Genomic DNA, 10,000 nt, shown 5'->3' with positions numbered 1-10,000 from the left:
GTGGTGGTTGTGGTGGTTGTGGTAGTTGTGGTGGTTGTTGTGGTAGTTGTTGTGGTAGTTGTGGTTGTTGTGGTTGTTGTAGTTGTTGTGGTTGTTGTAGTTGTTGTGGTTGTGGTAGTTGTAGTAGTGGTAGTAGTGGTGGTTGTGGTTGTTGTGGTAGTTGTTGTGGTGGTTGTGGTAGTAGTTGTAGTAGTGGTAGTAGTAGTGGTAGTAGTTGTGGTAGTAGTTGTTGTGGTGGTTGTGGTGGTAGTAGTGGTGGTAGTTGTGGTAGTTGTTGTGGTGGTTGTGGTAGTAGTTGTAGTAGTGGTAGTAGTGGTGGTAGTAGTTGTTGTGGTAGTAGTGGTGGTTGTAGTAGTTGTGGTGGTTGTGGTAGTAGTAGTAGTGGTGGTAGTAGTGGTAGTAGTGGTAGTAGTGGTAGTAGTGGTAGTAGTAGTAGTGGTAGTAGTAGTAGTAGTAGTGGTAGTAGTAGTAGTGGTAGTAGTGGTAGTAGTAGTGGTAGTAGTAGTGGTAGTAGTAGTGGTAGTAGTAGTAGTGGTAGTAGTAGTAGTAGTAGTGTAGTAGTAGTGGTAGTAGTAGTAGTGGTAGTAGTAGTAGTAGTGGTAGTAGTAGTAGTGGTAGTAGTAGTGGTAGTAGTAGTAGTGGTAGTAGTAGTAGTAGTAGTGGTAGTAGTAGTAGTGGTAGTAGTAGTGGTAGTAGTAGTAGTGGTAGTAGTAGTGGTAGTAGTAGTAGTGGTAGTAGTAGTGGTGGTAGTAGTAGTAGTAGTGGTAGTAGTAGTAGTGGTAGTAGTAGTGGTAGTAGTAGTGGTAGTAGTAGTGGTAGTAGTAGTAGTGGTAGTAGTAGTGGTAGTAGTAGTGGTAGTAGTAGTAGTGGTAGTAGTAGTAGTGTAGTAGTAGTAGTAGTGTAGTAGTAGTAGTAGTGGTAGTAGTAGTAGTGGTAGTAGTAGTGGTAGTAGTAGTGGTAGTAGTAGTAGTAGTGTAGTAGTAGTAGTGTAGTAGTAGTAGTGGTAGTAGTAGTGGTAGTAGTAGTGGTAGTAGTAGTAGTGGTAGTAGTAGTGGTAGTAGTAGTAGTGTAGTAGTAGTAGTAGTGGTAGTAGTAGTAGTGGTAGTAGTAGTAGTAGTAGTGGTAGTAGTAGTAGGTAGTAGTAGTGGTAGTAGTAGTAGTGGTAGTAGTAGTGGTAGTAGTAGTGGTAGTAGTAGTAGTGTAGTAGTAGTGGTAGTAGTAGTAGTGTAGTAGTAGTAGTGGTAGTAGTAGTAGTGGTAGTAGTAGTAGTGGTAGTAGTACGTGTAGTAGTAGTAGTGGTAGTAGTAGTGGTAGTAGTAGTGGTAGTAGTAGTAGTGTAGTAGTAGTAGTAGTGTAGTAGTAGTAGTAGTGTAGTAGTAGTAGTGTAGTAGTAGTAGTGGTAGTAGTAGTGGTAGTAGTAGTGGTAGTAGTAGTAGTGGTAGTAGTAGTAGTGGTAGTAGTAGTAGTGGTAGTAGTAGTAGTGGTAGTAGTGGTAGTAGTAGTAGTAGTAGTGGTAGTAGTGGTAGTAGTAGTGGTAGTAGTAGTGGTAGTAGTAGTAGTAGTGGTAGTAGTAGTAGTGGTAGTAGTAGTGGTAGTAGTAGTGGTAGTAGTAGTAGTAGTGGTAGTAGTAGTGGTAGTAGTAGTGGTAGTAGTAGTAGTAGTAGTGGTAGTAGTAGTGGTAGTAGTAGTGGTAGTAGTAGTAGTAGTGGTAGTAGTAGTAGTGGTAGTAGTGGTAGTAGTAGTGGTAGTAGTAGTGGTAGTAGTGGTAGTAGTAGTGGTAGTAGTGGTAGTAGTAGTAGTTAGTAGTAGTGGTAGTAGTAGTGGTAGTAGTAGTAGTTAGTAGTAGTGGTAGTAGTAGTGGTAGTAGTAGTAGTTAGTAGTAGTAGTAGTAGTGGTAGTAGTGGTAGTAGTAGTAGTGGTAGTAGTAGTGGTAGTAGTAGTTAGTAGTAGTAGTGGTAGTAGTGGTAGTAGTAGTAGTGGTAGTAGTAGTAGTAGTAGTGGTAGTAGTGGTAGTAGTAGTAGTAGTGGTAGTAGTAGTAGTGGTAGAAAGTGTAGTAGTAGTGGTAGTAGTGGTAGTAGTAGTGGTAGTAGTGGTAGTAGTAGTAGTGGTAGTAGAGGTAGTAGTAGTAGTAGTGGTAGTAGTAGTGGTAGTAGTAGTAGTAGTGGTAGTAGTAGTAGTGGTAGTAGTAGTGGTAGTAGTGGTAGTAGTAGTGGTAGTAGTGGTAGTAGTAGTAGTGGTAGTAGTAGTAGTGGTAGTAGTAGTGGTAGTAGTAGTAGTGGTAGTAGTAGTAGTGGTAGTAGTAGTGGTAGTAGTAGTAGTGGTAGTAGTAGTAGTAGTAGTGGTAGTAGTAGTGGTAGTAGTGGTAGTAGTGGTAGTAGTAGTAGTAGTGGTAGTAGTAGTAGTGGTAGTAGTGGTAGTAGTAGTAGTGGTAGTAGTGGTAGTAGTAGTGGTAGTAGTGGTAGTAGTGGTAGTAGTAGTAGTAGTAGTGGTAGTAGTAGTAGTGGTAGTAGTGGTAGTAGTAGTAGTAGTAGTGGTAGTAGTAGTAGTGGTAGTAGTGGTAGTAGTGGTAGTAGTAGTAGTAGTGGTAGTAGTAGTAGTAGTAGTGGTAGTAGTAGTAGTGGTAGTAGTGGTAGTAGTAGTAGTGGTAGTAGTAGTGGTAGTAGTGGTAGTAGTAGTGGTAGTAGTAGTAGTAGTAGTGGTAGTAGTGGTAGTAGTAGTGGTAGTAGTAGTAGTGGTAGTAGTGGTAGTAGTAGTGGTAGTAGTGGTAGTAGTAGTTGTAGTGGTAGTAGTAGTGGTAGTAGTAGTAGTAGTAGTGGTAGTAGTGGTAGTAGTAGTGGTAGTAGTGGTAGTTGTAGTAGTAGTAGTAGTGGTAGTAGTAGTAGTGGTAGTAGTAGTGGTAGTAGTGGTAGTAGTAGTAGTGGTAGTAGTGGTAGTAGTGGTAGTAGTAGTAGTAGTGGTAGTAGTAGTAGTAGTGGTAGTAGTAGTAGTAGTGGTAGTAGTAGTAGTAGGTAGTAGTGAGTAGTAGTAGTGGTAGTAGTGGTAGTAGTAGTAGTGGTAGTAGTGGTAGTAGTAGTGGTAGTAGTAGTAGTGGTAGTAGTGGTAGTAGTAGTGGTAGTAGTAGTGGTAGTAGTGGTAGTAGTAGTAGTAGTAGTGGTAGTAGTGGTAGTAGTAGTGGTAGTAGTGGTAGTAGTGGTAGTAGTAGTGGTAGTAGTGGTAGTAGTAGTGGTAGTAGTAGTAGTGGTAGTAGTAGTAGTAGTGGTAGTAGTAGTGTAGTAGTAGTAGTGGTAGTAGTAGTAGTGGTAGTAGTAGTAGTAGTAGTGGTAGTAGTAGTAGTAGTGGTAGTAGTAGTAGTAGTAGTGGTAGTAGTAGTGGTAGTAGTAGTGGTAGTAGTGGTAGTAGTAGTAGTAGTAGTGGTAGTAGTAGTGGTAGTAGTGGTAGTAGTGGTAGTAGTAGTGGTAGTAGTGGTAGTAGTAGTGGTAGTAGTGGTAGTAGTAGTAGTAGTAGTGGTAGTAGTAGTAGTAGTAGTGGTAGTAGTAGTGGTAGTAGTGGTAGTAGTGGTAGTAGTAGTAGTGGTAGTAGTAGTGGTAGTAGTGGTAGTAGTGGTAGTAGTAGTGGTAGTAGTGGTAGTAGTAGTGGTAGTAGTGGTAGTAGTAGTAGTAGTAGTGGTAGTAGTGGTAGTAGTAGTGTAGTAGTAGTGGTAGTAAGTGGTAGTAGTAGTGGTAGTAGTAGTGGTAGTAGTAGTGGTAGTAGTGGTAGTAGTAGTAGTGGTAGTAGTAGTGGTAGTAGTAGTAGTAGTAGTGGTAGTAGTAGTGGTAGTAGTGGTAGTAGTAGTAGTAGTAGTGGTAGTAGTAGTGGTAGTAGTAGTGGTAGTAGTAGTAGAGTAGTGGTAGTAGTAGTGGTAGTAGTGGTAGTAGTAGTAGTAGTAGTGGTAGTAGTAGTGGTAGTAGTAGGTAGTAGTAGTAGTAGTCGTAGTAGTAGTGAGTAGTAGTAGTAGTAGTGTAGTAGTGTAGTAGTAGTAGTGGTAGTAGTAGTGGTAGTAGTAGTGTAGTACGTGGTAGTAGTAGTAGTAGTAGTGGTAGTAGTGGTAGTAGTAGTGGTAGTAGTAGTAGTAGTAGTAGTAGTAGTAGTGTAGTAGTAGTGGTAGTAGTAGTAGTAGTAGTAGTAGTAGTGGTAGTAGTAGTAGGTAGTAGTAGTAGTAGTAGTAGTGAGTAGTAGTAGTAGTGGTAGTAGTAGTGGTAGTAGTAGGTTAGTAGTAGTAGTGGTAGTAGTGGTAGTAGTAGTGGTAGTAGTGGTAGTAGTAGTAGTAGTAGTGGTAGTAGTAGAGTGGTAGTAGTGGTAGTAGTAGTAGTGGTAGTAGTAGTAGTGGTAGTAGTAGTAGTAGTAGTGGTAGTAGTGGTAGTAGTAGTGGTAGTAGTAGTGGTAGTAGTAGTGGTAGTAGTAGTAGTGGTAGTAGTGGTAGTAGTGGTAGTAGTGGTAGTAGTAGTGGTAGTAGTAGTGGTAGTAGTAGTAGTGGTAGTAGTAGTAGTAGTGGTAGTAGTGGTAGTAGTGGTAGTAGTAGTGGTAGTAGTAGTGGTAGTAGTGGTAGTAGTAGTAGTAGTGGTAGTAGTGGTAGTAGTAGTAGTAGTGGTAGTAGTGGTAGTAGTAGTAGTAGTGGTAGTAGTGGTAGTAGTGGTAGTAGTAGTGGTAGTAGTAGTGGTAGTAGTGGTAGTAGTAGTAGTAGTGGTAGTAGTAGTAGTAGTGGTGGTAGTAGTAGTAGTGGTGGTAGTAGTGGTAGTAGTAGTAGTAGTAGTAGTGGTGGTAGTAGTGGTAGTAGTAGTAGTGGTAGTAGTAGTGGTAGTAGTGGTAGTAGTGGTAGTAGTAGTGGTAGTAGTAGTGGTAGTAGTGGTAGTAGTAGTAGTAGTGGTAGTAGTAGTAGTAGTGGTGGTAGTAGTAGTAGTGGTAGTAGTAGTAGTGGTAGTAGTAGTGGTAGTAGTAGTAGTAGTGGTAGTAGTGGTAGTAGTAGTGGTAGTAGTGGTAGTAGTAGTAGTGGTAGTAGTGGTAGTAGTAGTGGTAGTAGTAGTAGTAGTGGTAGTAGTGGTAGTAGTAGTGGTAGTAGTGGTAGTAGTAGTGGTAGTAGTGGTAGTAGTAGTTGTAGTAGTGGTAGTAGTAGTGGTAGTAGTGGTAGTAGTGGTAGTAGTAGTGGTAGTAGTAGTAGTAGTGGTAGTAGTGGTAGTAGTGGTAGTAGCAGTGGTAGTAGTAGTAGTGGTAGTAGTAGTAGTAGTAGTGGTAGTAGTGGTAGTAGTAGTAGTAGTAGTGGTAGTAGTAGTGGTAGTAGTAGTGGTAGTAGTGGTAGTAGTAGTAGTGGTAGTAGTAGTAGTAGTGGTAGTAGTAGTAGTGGTAGTAGTAGTGGTAGTAGTGGTAGTAGTAGTGGTAGTAGTAGTAGTGTAGTAGTAGTAGTAGTGTAGTAGTAGTAGTAGTGTAGTAGTAGTAGTAGTGGTAGTAGTAGTGGTAGTAGTAGTGGTAGTAGTAGTGGTAGTAGTAGTGGTAGTAGTAGTGGTAGTAGTAGTGGTAGTAGTAGTAGTGTAGTAGTAGTAGTAGTGTAGTAGTAGTAGTAGTGTAGTAGTAGTAGTAGTGGTAGTAGTAGTGGTAGTAGTAGTGGTAGTAGTAGTAGTGGTAGTAGTAGTGGTAGTAGTAGTGGTAGTAGTAGTAGTGTAGTAGTAGTAGTAGTGTAGTAGTAGTAGTAGTGTAGTAGTAGTAGTAGTGGTAGTAGTAGTGGTAGTAGTAGTGGTAGTAGTAGTGGTAGTAGTAGTGGTAGTAGTGGTAGTAGTAGTGGTAGTAGTGGTAGTAGTGGTAGTAGTAGTGGTAGTAGTAGTGGTAGTAGTGGTAGTAGTAGTGGTAGTAGTAGTAGTGGTAGTAGTGGTTGTGGTAGTTGTGCTAGTTGTTGTGGTTGTGGTGATTGTGGTTGTGGCTCACCTCTCCTCAAGAGTGGCGTCTCCAGACATGGCTGAGGGTCTTTGACGAGCTGCTGGTGGTGATGGTGGTGATGGTGCTGTAACAACAACAACACAGATGGTGGTGATGGTGATGGTGGTGGTGCTGTAACAACAACAACACAGATGGTGGTGATGGTGGTGGTGATGGTGGTGGTGCTGTAACAACAACACAGATGGTGGTGATGGTGGTGGTGATGGTGGTGCTGTAACAACAACAACAACACAACAACAACACAGTCTGGTGGTGATGGTGGTGATGGTGGTGGTGATGGTGGTGGTGATGGTGGTGGTGGTGATGGTGGTGGTGGTGATGGTGGTGGTAGTGGTGATGGTGGTGCTGTAACAACAACAACACAACAACAACAACAACACAGTCTGGTGGTGATGGTGGTGGTGGTGGTGATGGTGGTGGTGATGGTGATGATAGTAATGATGATGATAGTGATGATGATGTTATAGTGGTGATGGTAGTAGTGATGGTGATGTTATAGTGATGATAGTAATGATGATGATAGTGATGATGATGATGTTATAGTGGTGATGGTAGTAGTGATGGTGATGTTATAGTGATGATAGTAATGATGATGATAGTGATGATGATGATGTTATAGTGGTGATGGTAGTAGTGATGGTGATGTTATAGCGATGATAGTGATGATAGTAATGATGATGATAGTGATGATGATGTTATAGTGGTGATGGTAGTAGTGATGATGATAGTAATGATGATGATAGTGATGATGATAATGTTATAGTGGTGATGGTAGTAGTGATGGTGATGTTATAGTGATGATAATGATGATAGTGATGATGATTGATATAGTGATGATGATGTTATAGTGGTGATAGTGATGATAGTGATGATGATGTTATAGTGATGATAGTGATGATAGTAATGATGATTGATATAGTGATGATGATGTTATAGTGGTGATAGTGATGATAGTAATGATGATGTTATAGTGGTGATAGTAATGATGATTGATATAGTGATGATGATAGTGATGATGATGTTATAGTGATGATAGTGATGATAGTAATGATGATGTTATAGTGATGATAGTGATGATAGTAATGATGATGTTATAGTGATGATAGTAATGATGATTGATATAGTGATTGATGATAGTAATGATGATGTTATAGTGGTGATAGTGATGATAGTAATGATGATGTTATAGTGATGATAGTAATGATGATTGATATAGTGATGATGTTATAGTGATGATAGTAATGATGATTGATATAGTGATGATGATGTTATAGTGATGATAGTGATGATAGTAATGATGATTGATATAGTGATGATGATAGTGATGATAGTGATGATGATGTTATAGTGGTGATAGTGATGATGATGTAACAACAACAACTCAACACGTTGCACCAACCTGCCACAACTTGTAATGCCTCTCCCGCTTGTTAATCCAGCGAGGCGATGTTTGTTTATTTAACAGTTTTTCTTTGTGTTGTTCTTGTTACGCGCGCTTCTAAAGTAATAAAAAAACACAACAAACAAACAAACAACGAGCTAACAACGTGTTTAAAAAACCACAACCCTTCCCCTCTAAGTAGTAAAAAAATAAAATAATAAAAATTAAAGATTTTAAATTTGGGGCCTTCACGTCAAAATTGAAAAAACTCTCAAAGGAAAGATGGCGGCCGCCAGAGCTGAGGGAGTTTCCCGCCTTTTTCTTTAACACGCCCCCCTCATACGTCACAAGCCCCGCCCATCACAAGCCACACCCCTTGCACATCACAAGCCACGCCCGTTACACGTCACAAGTCCCGCCCCTCATACGCCACAAGCCACGCCCATAACACATCCCAAGCCCCGCCCATCATACGTCACAAGCCACGCCCATCAAACGTCACACGCGTCACACCTCCCAGGTCACGTGGTCCCCCCTCATCGAATAAGGAACAGCGCGAGCGATTCCCGCCTTTTTAAAACCCCTCCCCCCCTGTAGGTCACGTGGTCCCGCCTCATCCAATGAGGAGAAAGGGGGAGGAACAGCGCGAGCGTTTCCCGCCTTTTTTTAAAACCCCTCCCCCCTGTAGGTCACGTGGTCCCCCCTCATCCAATGAGGAGAAAGGGGGAGGAACAGAGCGCGCGCTTCCCGCTTTTTTTTAAACCCCTCCCCCCCCTGTAGGTCACGTGGTCCCCCCTCATCCAATGAGGAGAAAGGGGGAGGAACAGAGCGCGCGCTTCCCGCTTTTTTTTAAACCCCTCCCCCCCCTGTAGGTCACGTGGTCCCCCCTCATCCAATGAGAACAGCGCGAGCGTTTCCCGCCTTTATTTTAACCCCTCCCCCCCTGCAGGTCACGTGGTCACCCCCTTCTCTCTCCTCCCACCCCGGATTAACTCCCCCCCCTCTTCCGTCTCGCTCCGTCGATGTGACGTCACCGCATTTTCCCGCGCTTTTATCGCGATGACGTCATAAGCGCGCTCTCCTTCCCGCCTCTCCACATGTAGTGACGTCACCGCGCCCGACCTAGCGGTGACGTCACCCGCGCACGACCTCGCGGTGACGTCACCGGCGTGTCCCCCTAGATCCTCGCGGTGACGTCACTCGCGCACCGACATCGCGGTGACGTCACCCGCGCGACCAAGTTATGAATTTCTTCCAACGAGTATTTATTAAAATGTTTTAATTTAAATAGAACAATCAAACATGGAGCAATTGTTAAGTTAAATACAAAAGTTAATTATTAAAATGAAAGTTATTTATTTATTTAACTTCAAAATTTAAATAAGAAACTAATAGGACTTTTCAAATCCAAAAAAATTCGCAGCCTTTGCGATTTGCTAATCGATTTGTTTCAAATTGCGATTTCGATTTGAAATCGATTAAGCGTTCAGCCCTACCCCCAACCCTCTCATCCCCCCTCCCCCACTTCCGTTCCAAACCGGAAGTGACGTCACCCAACAAAACCCCCCTCCCCCACTTCTGTTACACACAGAAAGTGACGTCATCCCACAAAACCCTCTCCCTCACTTCCGTTCCACACGGGAAGTGACGACATACATCAAAACCCCCTCCCCCACTTCCGTTCCACACAGAAAGTGACGTCATCCCACAAAACCCCCTCCCCCACTTCCGTTCCACAAAGGAAGTGACGTCACCCCACTCAACCCGCCTCCCCCACTTCCGTCCCACACAGGAAGTGACGTCACCCAACGAAACCCCCCTCCCCCACTTTCATTCCACACAGGAAGTGACGTCACCCAACGAAAGCCCCCTCCTCCACTTCTGTTACACACAGGAAGTGACGTCACCCCACAAAGCCCCTCCCCCACTTCCGTTCCACACAGGAAGTGACGTCATCCATCAAAAGCCCCCCCCACTTCCGTTCCACACAGGAAGCGACGTCACCCCACAAAAGCCCCCCCCCCCACTTCCGTTCCACACGGGAAGTGACGTCACCCAACGAAAGCCCCCTCCTCCACTTCTGTTCCACACAGGAAGTGACGTCACCCCACAAAAGCCCCCCCCACTTCCGTTCCACACGGGAAGTGACGTCACCCAACGAAAGCCCCCTCCTCCACTTCTGTTCCACACAGGAAGTGACGTCACTCCACAAAGCCCCTCCCCCACTTCCGTTCCACACAGGAAGTGACGTCATCCATCAAAAGCCCCCCCCACTTCCGTTCCACACAGGAAGCGACGTCACCCCACAAAAGCCCCCCCCCACTTCCGTTCCACACGGGAAGTGACGTCACCCAACGAAAGCCCCCTCCTCCACTTCTGTTCCACACAGGAAGTGACGTCACCCCACAAAAGCCCCCCCCACTTCCGTTCCACACGGGAAGTGACGTCACCCAACGAAAGCCCCCTCCTCCACTTCTGTTCCACACAGGAAGTGACGTCACCCCACAAAAGCCCCCCCCACTTCCGTTCCACACGGGAAGTGACGACACCCAACGAAAGCCCCCTCCTCCACTTCTGTTCCACACAGGAAGTGACGTCACCCCACAAAAGCCCCCCCCCCACTTCCGTTCCACACGGGAAGTGACGTCACCCAA

At 43.9% G+C, this 10,000-nt stretch overlaps 1 long non-coding RNA gene across 3 annotated transcripts in view; it reads right to left on the bottom strand.

Annotated features, from left to right (window-relative positions):
- LOC144953740 (uncharacterized) overlaps positions 1 to 7,698 on the bottom strand; it is a 23,658-nt gene extending 15,960 nt beyond the window's left edge. For all 3 annotated transcript variants that reach the window (XR_013640888.1, XR_013640889.1, XR_013640890.1), the window contains exons 1-2: positions 7,365 to 7,698; positions 5,954 to 6,029 (exon numbers count right to left, since the gene is read on the bottom strand). This is a non-coding gene — a long non-coding RNA (uncharacterized LOC144953740). The remainder of the gene's footprint in view (positions 1 to 5,953; positions 6,030 to 7,364) is intronic.
- Positions 7,699 to 10,000: the final 2,302 nt, after the last annotated feature.

This window comes from Lampetra fluviatilis, chromosome 81 (genome assembly GCF_964198595.1).
Source record: "Lampetra fluviatilis chromosome 81, kcLamFluv1.1, whole genome shotgun sequence".
NCBI lineage: Eukaryota > Metazoa > Chordata > Hyperoartia > Petromyzontiformes > Petromyzontidae > Lampetra > Lampetra fluviatilis.
This window is presented reverse-complemented; position numbering and strand designations above follow the sequence as displayed.